The 11,492-nt window shown below is 39.0% G+C and overlaps 1 pseudogene; it reads right to left on the reverse strand.

Annotated features, from left to right (window-relative positions):
* Nucleotides 1-8,711: 8,711 nt before the first annotated feature.
* Nucleotides 8,712-9,955, reverse strand: LOC116913525 (annotated as a pseudogene).
* Nucleotides 9,956-11,492: the final 1,537 nt, after the last annotated feature.

Consider the following 11,492-nt stretch of genomic DNA (forward strand, 5'->3'; position numbering starts at 1 on the left):
TAGGGTCTGTATGACATCTTTTCAGGATCTTCTGGCTTTCATAGTCTCTGGCGAGAAGTCTGGTGTGATTCTGATAGGTCTGCCTGTATATGTTACTTGACCTTTTTCCCTTATTGCTTTTAATATTCTTTCTTTGTTTTGTGCATTTGGTGTTTTGACTATTATGTGACAGGAGGAGTTTCTTTTCTGGTCCAATCTATTTGGAGTTCTTTGGCTTCTTTTGTATGTTTCTGGGCATCTCTTTCTTTAGGTTAGGGAAGTTTTCTTCTATGATTTTGTTGAAGATATTTACTGGTCCTTTGATCTGGGAGTCTTCACTCTCTTCTATACCTATTATCCTTAGGTTTGATCTTCTCATTGAGTCCTGGATTTCCTGTATGTTTTGGACCAGTAGCTTTTTCCATTTTACATTATCTTTGATAGTTGTGTCAATGATTTCTATGGAATCTTCTGCTCCGCAGATTCTCTCTTCTATCTCTTGTATTCTGTTGGTGATGCTTGTATCTATGGCTCCTTGTCTCTTCCTTTGGTTTTCTATATCCAGGGTTCTTTCCCTGTGTTCTTTCTTCATTGCTTCTATTTCCATTTTTAATTCCTTCAACTGTTTGATTGTGTTTTCCTGGAATTCTTTCAGGGATTTTTGTGATTCCTCTCTATAGGCTTCTACTTGTTTATTTATGTTTTCCTGCGTTTCTCTAAGGGAGTTCTTCATGTGTTTCTTGAAGTCCTCCAGCATCATGATCAAATATGATTTTAAATCTAGATCTTGCTTTTCTAATGTGTTTGGATATTCAGTGTTTGCTTTGGTGGGAGAATTGGGCTCCGATGATGCCATGTAGTCTTGGTTTCTGTTGCTTGGCTTCCTGCACTTGCCTCTTGCCATCAGATTGTCTCTGGTGCTACTTTGTTCTGCTATTTCTGACAGTGGCTAGACCATCCTATAGGCCTGTGTGTCAGGAGTGCTGAAGACCTGTTTTCCTGTTTTCTTTCAGCCAGTTATGGGAACAGAGTGTTCTGCTTTCGGGAATGTAGTCTTTCCTGTCTACTGGTCTTCAGCTGTTCCTGTGGGCCTGTGTCCTGATTCCACCAGGCAAATCGCTTGGAACATAAATGTTGGTCTTACCTGTGGCCCTGCGGCTCAAGTTGCTTGTGGGAGGTTGCTTTTGAGCTCTCCATGAGGGTGGCAACCAGGAAGGCTTGAGCTGCCTTTTCCGGGAGTCGGGGTCCCAGATGGCATTAGGTGTTCTCCTCTGGAGTCAGAAATGTGGGCAGAGTGTAGTCTCTTCTGGCTTCCCAGGCGTGTCTGCCCCTCTGAAGGTTTAGCTCTCCCTCCCACGGGATTTGGGTGCAGAGAACTGTTGATCCGGTCCCTTCAGGTCCAGGTGGTGTCTCAACTGTTTCTATTTCTTTAGGGTTTATGGAATTGTTTAGATGGTTTATCTGATTTTGATTTAACTTTGCTACCTGTTATTGTCTAAAAAATTGTCCGTTTCATCCATATTTTCCAGTTTTGTTGAGTATAGGTTTTGTAGTAGGATCTGATAATTTTTTTGTATTTCCTCAGTTTCTGTTGTTATGTCTCCCTTTTCATTTCTGAGTTTGTGAATTTGGATACTGTTTTAAACTAATACCGGTATTACATTTGAAATGATTTTTGACTTTTAAATTTTAAAATTCCATTTTTGTTAAACTGGCTAGCTCTCAAATAATTGAGAAAGAGATTATTAGACTTATTAAACAAGGCTTAAGGCACAACAACTGAACAGTATTAATCTATTTTAATTTTTAAAACTAATCTGTCTACCTCTTGCATTTCAGCACTGTTCTGGCTCACAGGGCCCCATGTGTTTCCTACGCTGTATCCTGAACTCTCTCCTGGTGGAGAAAACCTCCCCAGTGCCTCTCTCCAACTCCCCTAGTTGGGAGGAAATACAGTGCTATTCTCTTCTATGTTCAGTCATTAGATGATAAGCTAGATTAATTGACCAATCAATAATTGTGGAGCAATGTTTACACAGCGTTGAGACAGGAGATTCTCAGAAGAGAATTTCAACCAGAAATGAGGCCAAAGAAATCAGCATTGAATAGTACAAGATAATCTTTTTACACGGTGTACAATAACATTATGCCTACACTTTTGTACAAGGTAAAGGATAAGAATCTAATTTCATTCCTCTGTAGATGGATATTCAATCTTGATTGCATCATTTGTTGAATTTTTTGAAGTTTCATTCCTCATTGTCCACAATCAAGTGACAACTGCTTTGCCTCTTCATGTCCAGGACCTCTGTTATATTCTGTTTGTCCTCCTGTGTATTGTTGCAACAGTACCAAGATGCCTCATCAGTATGGTTCTGTGATAAAATTTAAGGTGAGGTATTTTCAGCAGTATTCTTATTGCTTAGGACTGCTTTGCTCTGTGTGATCTTTTGTGGTGCCATATGGTTTTTTTTTTTTTTTTGTTATTTTGCTGTCAGTGAAATATGTGATGGGAATTTTGATATGCATTGCAATAATTCTGTATATTAATTTTGCTGCTGTCTTCCCTCAGGCCTCCCAGGCCAGCTTTACTGGTGCATTTATTGATATTTTTGTTCTAAATCTATCATGGATCCTTTTTTTAAACTTTGTGGTAGAAAAGCACAAAAAAGTATATTCTGTATAGTGTAAAATTTGATGTGAAGCTTCACAGTTTCCATTCTCAATGCCAATTCTAACTGTAAACAAATACTTGGAATAATACAGACTTGGGGGTCTGGTTAATTTTCATGTGTGTTTTTATTCATGTACAATATTTTCTTAATAGTAAAGTTTATGGGTAGGGAAAGTGAATGCATCAGGGGGAGACAGAGAAAGAAAACAATGATCAGAGTATATATTGTTTAAAAATTATTTTTAATTTAAAAATATTTAAAAAGAGGTAAATGATGGAAGCCATTCAATTTTTATAGAAGTTCAGAGTTCCTAACTGTTGGCTGGGGGGATACATGAGGCCCAGAATTGCTATAAATACAGCCCAACATAAAATTACAAGCTCCCTGAAATCATGCAATATTTTATGATATTTTGTGTAACTCTTGTTTTGTAATATTGTGTGACTCTTAAGCATGAGCTGTGTATATGACATGTTCCAGTGTCCTAAAAAATGAATATTTGATGCTCTTGCTATTGGCACACATGCCTTAGTCCAGACTGACTGCATGTGAGGCTCCCAGCGATTTATCTTCCTTTTGCAGACAGTTGAATTGACACCATCAGATTTGTATGTGCTCCTGGAGACTTAGTAAATGAAACATAGATTATTAGTGATGCTTAGTCTTTCCTTTGCAGACAATGGGTATTTAATGGCAATTGGAAACCAAGTAAGCATCCTGTTCTGATCATTAGGAGATCACACGCCTCAGCTGTGCCTCACACACACCACCCACCCACCATGTTTCCAATCATGCCACTCTGTACTTCATCAGCAGCTGCAACATTGACATTCTCAAGCCTTCGCTTTCATTTCCTTGTCAATTTTCATAATATGGGTAAATATAATTCCTTAACTATTATTATTTTTAATCACAGCATGGTTTCTATTCCATCATAGAAGAAAAGGGATCTCAAAAAAGAGAGAAGAAGCTGTTGGTGGTGGCTCATGCTTTTAATCTCAGCACTGGGGAGCAGAGGCAGGGTTATCATGACCTGCCTTGTCTACAGATCATGTTCAAGGACAGGCAGTGCTACTCAGAGAAACCCTTTCTCAAAAAGCTCAAAAAATATACAGAGGATCTCACAGAATTAAGAGTGGACCATGAAATCACAACATTAAAATTATGCTAAATGCCGGGCTTTGCAGAAGACATCAAGAAAACTTATGAAAAGAGAAGAATGTCTCAGTGGAAATTGGTGAGGTATTAAAGGGGACAATCATGGGTAAAAATGACCAAAATGCATTGAATACATGTGTGATGGTGTCAAAGGATAAAAACTAAGTTAAAAAGGGAAGTTAGTGCAAAAGCATTAAATGTTGGTAGCATCACATAAATCATTATTGGGATTGAATTTCATAAGGGTCACAGGATTAAATCATTTTTTATGCCAGAAATTCCCAAAGAGTGACCATACTGATGCTGGCTACATCATTTTCATTTCATAAGTAAGATGGCCAAGCTGAGGACACTAGAACCACCTAATCAAGTTAGTTTCCATAACATAAACAAAATATGAAGCAAAATGTCTGCCAGAATAGGACAATGGGATCAAACTTGCCAATTGACTCTAGTGTATTTAATTAATCATTTTACCTTTAAGAAGAAAATCAATTGTCAATACCATGTTTCAAACCACAAGTGTTCCAGGTAAAGGTGGTGTCATGGTTTGAATATGCTTGGCCAAGGGAGTGGCACTATTTAGAGGTATGGACTCTTTGGAGTGTCACTGTAGGTGTGGGCTTTAAGACCCTCTTCTAACTGCCTGAAAGTCAGTATTTTGCTAGCAGCCTTCAGATTAAGATGTAGAACTCCCAACTCCTCCTGTACCATGCCTGCCTGGATGCTGCCATGCTCCTGTCTTGATGATAATGGACAACCTCTGAACCTGTAAGCCAGCCCCAATTAAATGTTGTCCTTTATAAAACTTACATTGGTCATGGTGTCTGTTCACAGCACTAAGACCCTAACTAAGACAGAAGTTGGTACCAGGGACTGGGGGATTGCTGTGATAGGCCTGACCATGCTTTTGTTTGGAAGAATGGGATTTGGGGACTTTGGATTTGGAAAGCAGTAGATTGCTTTAAATGAGGCTTAATGGGCTATCGAGGAGGAATATGGAAGACTTCATTACTGAGAGTGGTTTAATTGTGCAGACCTAGCACAACCGGTTTCAGTAAAGAATTTCAATCTGTGGCCTAGAGACTAATTTTTGTGATATTTTGGTGAAGAATGTGGCTGGTTTTTGCTCTTGTTTGAACAGTCTGTCTGAAGCTAAAGTGAAAAAAATTCATATTAATTGCATTGACAAAGGAAGTCTCAAAAAAGCCTAGCAGAGACTTTGTTCTCTGGTTAAGTCTCATGAAGAGCATTTTGAACAAGCATAGCAAGCTTAGAAAGGAAAATATGAAATATATGTTTCAAGTATTAAAGAGGCACCAGGAAGTGAAATGGAGCTGAATCCTATGTTCTAGGAGATAATAGCTAAAAGGAGTGGGACTTTGGGGCAAGATCCTACCCAGCTAAGTTTAGATCCAGGCATAGTGGTACACACCTTGAATTGCAGCAGATAAAGCCAAGCAGATCTCTGAGTTCAAGGACAGACTGGGACAGAGCAAGTTCTAAGTAAAGAAAAGCTAAAATCCAGGCATGGTGATACATACTTTAAGTCCCAGGAGACAGGTATGCAGATCTCTGAGTTGAAGATCAATCTACAAAGCAAGATCCAAGCTTAGGCAGTGAAGGAATTGGAAAACAGAAATCTAGTGATAATGTAATAGAACAAGAGGACCATGTTCCAACCCCAGAAAGCAGCTTTGGCCACATGGCTCTGGCTTTAGAGTCCAGAATAAAAAGGACTACAAGGACAATTGATGCTGGTTAGCTAGAGCTAAGAAATTAGTTGTGATTAAGAAGAAACAATCATCATTGAGGTAAAATCTTCTGGGAAGTGTTTTCTGACACTGTGTTGAAGACACCATCACTTTTTTTTCCACTTCACCTACATTTGTGAGAAACTAATTTCAAGAATTGAGCTAACCCGATTGTGGAGATGTCTCAGAAATCTTTTTTTTTTAGAGCCAATTGATAAGATATAATTGCCCACTTAAACATACAAAGCCTGGTACCATCAATCCCTTAAGAACATTGATAACAACCTGTAAATACACAGAGCGAGATCTTTACGTCAGCCTCCATTGGCCTGCCACGGCTTTTCTCTCTCCCTCCTGTCTCCCTTCCTTTTCATTCCAGTCTCCTCCTCTTCCTTCAAACTTCCCTCCCACCCATCCTTCCTTCTCCTCCAATGACAGGCCTCCTTCTATCTTGTACCTGCCCCTCACCTGTATTTTACAAATTCAATGGGGAGGTTTTGGTGAAGTCACCTGATTCCTGAGTATGTGACTAGGCAGCTGTCCTTGGGGCATTGGAATTAGCATCAAAATACAGATAACTCCAGGGCAAACCACAACATTTCCCTCTTTTTGGTCCAGTTATAAAGCCTTTTCACTTATATATAAATTGAGTACAATTATTCCCATTCTACAATTTATAAAACATATGATATACTCAACACCCAGTCCATCACTATATCAGTTAAACAGAACATTTAGTTATACATTCCAGCTTAAGAAAGGCTTAAAAATCTATATTATATCTTGGCTAGCTTGTATACTATCTGATAACTATCCAATAAAATATGTATATTCAGAGTTAAATAGCCTGATAGGCTATGAGACTATAATGAGACTTCAACTCCATCAGAAATCTGAGAATGACCAAATATCTACACACATAGGAAGCCTAACACAGCTTGCAGAACTGAGAGGTTGTAGAGACAAATCTCCACTAGCACAGTCCCCTGTTAGCAAAATGTGAGCGCAAGTCTTCAGTCTTCTGGCCCAAAATCAACTGACAGACTCTTGAAATGCAGATTTTGAAGGGCTGATCACCCTGTCTTGGCATAGTTTATAAGTCAACTATTCTGTATAATTTGTCCTTTTCTAGACAGTATTAGTCTGCAGATGAAACAGGCAGTTTTGTCCAGTGGCTGTCTAGCCACAAAATATTGCCTCATCTGGAGGTAGAGATATTCAAATTCTTTGTTAAATCCACCAGAGGGGAACTGTTAGGAGCAGATATGTCTCAACAAAAGATAAATAACTTTAAATCTCAAATTTTGTGGATTTCTGATGTTTTTGAAAACCATCTACCTATATAAGACAATCTGTACTGTTGTCTTTATATCTTAACAATATCTTGAAAGTACTCTCACAAAGTCAGCAATATGTTTGCTATTTGACCCTTAACTCACATGTGTAATCAACTCAGAAGTTTGTAATGACATCAATAGAAGGACTGGCTCTAAACCTTGTACTTTTAAACTCTTTTAACAAATAAATTCTATATCAAAACAAAGATATGATTTTAACTTAGTTATCAAATGAGATTATGACTGTACAATTCGATCTAGCTAATTCCTCCCTGTTAAATTACAACCAATTTTAAGTTCCTCATAAAAACAACTTTAGAATAACCACTTCCAGCCCCCAAAAGTCCAGGACTTTTGGAACGACGACTCCTCCATAACTTCTTCAAGCTGTACATGGACGTCGAGATATCCTTGGGGGTAAGGGGGTAGGAAGAATGAAGCAAATGCTGTAGCCAATGTGTCCTGACTGGACCCAGTTGAAAGTCCTTGAGACCAGGAATCCAAGTATGCACATTCTGCAAAATACAACTCTCAAGACAAAAGTTTAGAATCGAGATATCTTGTTTGAGTCTCCTGAATCAATTTTTCAGGCGGTCTACCTCTATCAAATCTGATCAATATGACTCTGTGAGGTTTCCAGAGCCTAATCACACTTTTTAAAAACACAAAGACAAAATCTTTCTCCCAAAATACTGTATTCCTTAGTCTGTAACCAGAAGAGCTTGTATTTTGCACTCTCTCCCAGAGTAATAATATAACCATAAAACTCAAAGTCACACCCATTATGAAGATTAAACAATTTTTTAAAAAGTAAGCTAAACAATGAGCCTGATAGTCTTTTGTACTCTGTGATATCAGGAAATGAACCCAAAATTCTTGTTAAGAGAATCTGAGCTTCCTGTTGTGGTAAATATCAAAAGTAACCACACACCCTCGATAGCTGGCATCAACGAGCCATATGGTCTTTAGCAGGATAATTCATAAAACAAACCAAATACCTTCTATCAATTCCAATATCAATAAGCAACATATCAAACCAGGACTTTAGCCCAAAATATATCCATCTGTTAAGCTCTCTACCCAGAGCCACAGATTTTCCTTTAACCTTAATAACTTCTACCATATATGTCTGTATTCACTCTCCCTGGTGTTACAGACATTTTATCACAACTCTCTACTTGGAGTTAGTGACCAATTTTTCCCTATCTAAGTTCTGAACCATAGATGAAAATCCCCACATGATTCAAGTAATCTCTTTACTCTCCTTAAAACAAACTTAAACACCTTCTATCAATTCTTTTTTTTTTTTAACATTTCACCACATATATTTCTTCTTGTACAGTCTAAGCCGAGAACGCCATGTAAATGGGTCACTGCAGAGGCAGCGAACACAGCAATTTAGTTACTCTTTAGTTACTCTCTGATCAAAGGAAGAAACCAACCAGTATGACCTCACTTCTACCGACGTCTGAAGGTTTACAGCAGTTAAAGTATTTTGCTTCTATGTATAAAGGTTAAACAAATCTTTTTTTTTTCATAAAATACTAGAGCAACCAATTTTACCATCAAATAAAAGTAAAAACTGGGATTCTTTTAAATTAGTCCAAAGTGGTATTTAGGCACTTGGTTGTAGGCTGCTGCACTGACACCATGACAAAACAAAGTGTAGGGTTGGGTCTGGTTTTGTTTTGCTTTTCTTTTCAGTATCCAATGCTCACAGATTAAGTTCTGGAAATGTTCCAATTGTAAGGCAGGGATCTGTTTGGATTCCACCACGGGTATGCTCCTTGGGTTGAATGCTGGAGGGTGAGGCACATTTTGCCAGACCCAAGTCGACTACCTAGTAGTCATCAAGGTCAAAAAATTTGTCATCTCCTCCTTGGTATTCCATTCCCTGGAAATCTACTCGGTACCACAAGATACCTCCAATTCCACAAATCCTTTCACAAACTGTGATCCTTCTTGTGACTTATCTGTGACAATTTCTAGTCTAGCTCCAAATTTTTTATAGTTGTTAGCAAACCATTCCAGGAGGGGCATGCTCTCTATCAGCTCATGTTCCTGTCCAGTCTCTTTGTCTGTGAAGTAAGATTTATCCTTCTCTTATTCTGGAGTTAAATAGAGAATTTTCTCCTCTTCTGTGCCTTGGCAATGAAGCACGTATCTCATTATATCCAGATTTTCATAGACTATTAGAATCTCTACAGCCCCCATTTCCAAAGCCTTCAGTGTGTCTTCAACTCCAAAACAGTACTTGCCCATGTCCTAGCTAATTTCATCAAAGTATCACCCTATTAATTTCTTCTCTTGAATGAACTTCACGTTGGAGAGAACTTCAGTAGACAATTAAGTAGCTTGGCTGAATCCATTTTCACTACCATAGGATATATCAACTAATTTTAAACCTTTAGATTGCAACCTCTGGTCAAACATGTCAGATTGACTTAGTTCAGTTTTAAAGTCAGCTGATCCAGCTTAAACCAAACCAGCCACATTCACTTTGTCTCCAGAAATAAACAGCTGTACAGCAGTCTCTGCTACTTTCCGAACATAGTTATGTCGCTTTTCTATTCATAAACGGGCAAAACACAAGGCTGATTGACCTCCTCTGCTGTGTTTCTTTGGGAGATCCACAGTGAATTTGTGCAGGATTTCTCTGGTGTTTCCTTGGAGCATGTCAAAAAGAGCACCACTGCCGTCTGTTACAATAAAACCAAACTTGCTGTCATCTGAAAGTAACGCTGTAAGAGCCTCTGTATGAAACTTGTTGTCGCACAAATACAGTGATGTGTTAATTGATTTGAAAGGTTCAAAGTCAATGTTAACTTTCTTTTCCTTTCCTTCTTCTGTTACAATTGTTCCACAGTAACCAACCAGACCATTTGGAGGTACTTTGTTATAAAGTTTGAGTCTCTGTTGTACAGATGTGATGGCTCCCAGGTTTACATTTAATGTTAGATGCAGTTCCAAACTCATCTGCTAACATTTTTGCCACTCATGAAATCTAGTCTTTGGAAGGAATGATCAGTGATATCATGCTCGTGCCATTGCCGAGGGCCGCCTCCAAGCTCTTAATGAGCTTCTTGATCTTCCAGATCTCCACGTTCCTATCGGCAGCACTGGGGTCATTTCTTCTATCAATTCTAAAACCAATAAACAACTTATCAAACCAAGACTTTAGCACAAAATATAACCATCTGTTAAGCTCTCTACCCAGAGCCACAGATTTTTATTCAACCTTAATAACTTTTATAATATATGTCTGCATTCACGTGCCTGGTGTTACAGACATTTATCACAACTCTCTACTTGGAGTCAGTGACTAATTTTTTCCTATCTAAGTTCTGAACCATGGTGAAAATCTCCACCTGATTCAGATAATCTCTTTACTCTCTTCTTTCTAAAAACAAACTTAATCACCTTTTAATAATGCCTGTAATTAAGAAGTAGCTTGTCTAACTAGGATTTCAACCCAAAATTCCCATAGAGCTCACATTAAAAAGAATATGAGTATCCTGTAAGACTTTCTAAACAACTTTCTTTAAAAAGCAGCTTTTAATCTCTAACTCTTTGAGCTGCCATTACTTCTCACACAGCAGGGGACCTACCACCTGCCAGCCCAGGCTGCTTCCCTGTTTCTTTGTTTGAATTCCTGCCCTTAAGATATCACATGACTTAACATGGTGCTGGCCTCCTCTTACTTAGAAAATAAAAACTTTCTCTCAACTCTTAGGATTACTAGTGGATTCTTGCCCATCACATTGGTTCGCCATCTGTTGTTAAAATATAAAAATACAAAATGTATTGTTGTCTTTTACCTCGCTGGGTCTGCACCACATTGTCCCAAGATATCTGCTAAATATCTCCGTGGAAACACATCCCAACTCTGCCGTGGTGGCCCAGTGTCTCCAACTGCCGCACACTTTCTTTTTTTTTTTTTTTATTAACTTGAGTATTTCTTATGTACATTTCGAGTGTTATTCCCTTTCCCGGTTTCCGGGCAAACATCCCCTTCCCTCCCCCTTCCTTATGGGTGTTCCCCTCCCCACCCTCCCCCATTGCCGCCCTCCCCCCCAACAGTCTAGTTCACTGGGGTTCAGTCTTAGCAGGACCCAGGGCTTCCCCTTCCACTGGTGCTCTTACTAGGATATTCATTGCTACCTATGAGGTCAGAGTCCAGGGTCAGTCCATGTATAGTCTTTAGGTAGTGGCTTAGTCCCTGGAAGCTCTGGTTGCTTGGCATTGTTGTACATATGGGGTCTCAAGCCCCTTCAAGCTCTTCAGTTCTTTCTCTGATTCCTTCAACGGGGTCCCGTTCTCAGTTCAGTGGTTTGCTGCTGGCATTAGCCTTTGTATTTGCTGTATTCTGGCTCTGTCTCTCAGGATCGATCTACATCTAGCTCCTGTCGGTCTGCACTTCTTTGCTTCATCCATCTTGTCTAATTGGGTGGCTCTATATGTATGGGCCACATGTGGGGCAGGCTCTGAATGGGTGTTCCTTCAGTCTCTGTTTTAATCTTTGCCTCTCTCTTCCCTGCCAAGGGTATTCTTGTTCCCCTTTTAAAGAAGGAGTGAAGCCTTCACATTTT

The sequence above is a fragment of the Rattus rattus genome, chromosome 12 (genome assembly GCF_011064425.1).
Source record: "Rattus rattus isolate New Zealand chromosome 12, Rrattus_CSIRO_v1, whole genome shotgun sequence".
Classification (NCBI taxonomy): domain Eukaryota; kingdom Metazoa; phylum Chordata; class Mammalia; order Rodentia; family Muridae; genus Rattus; species Rattus rattus.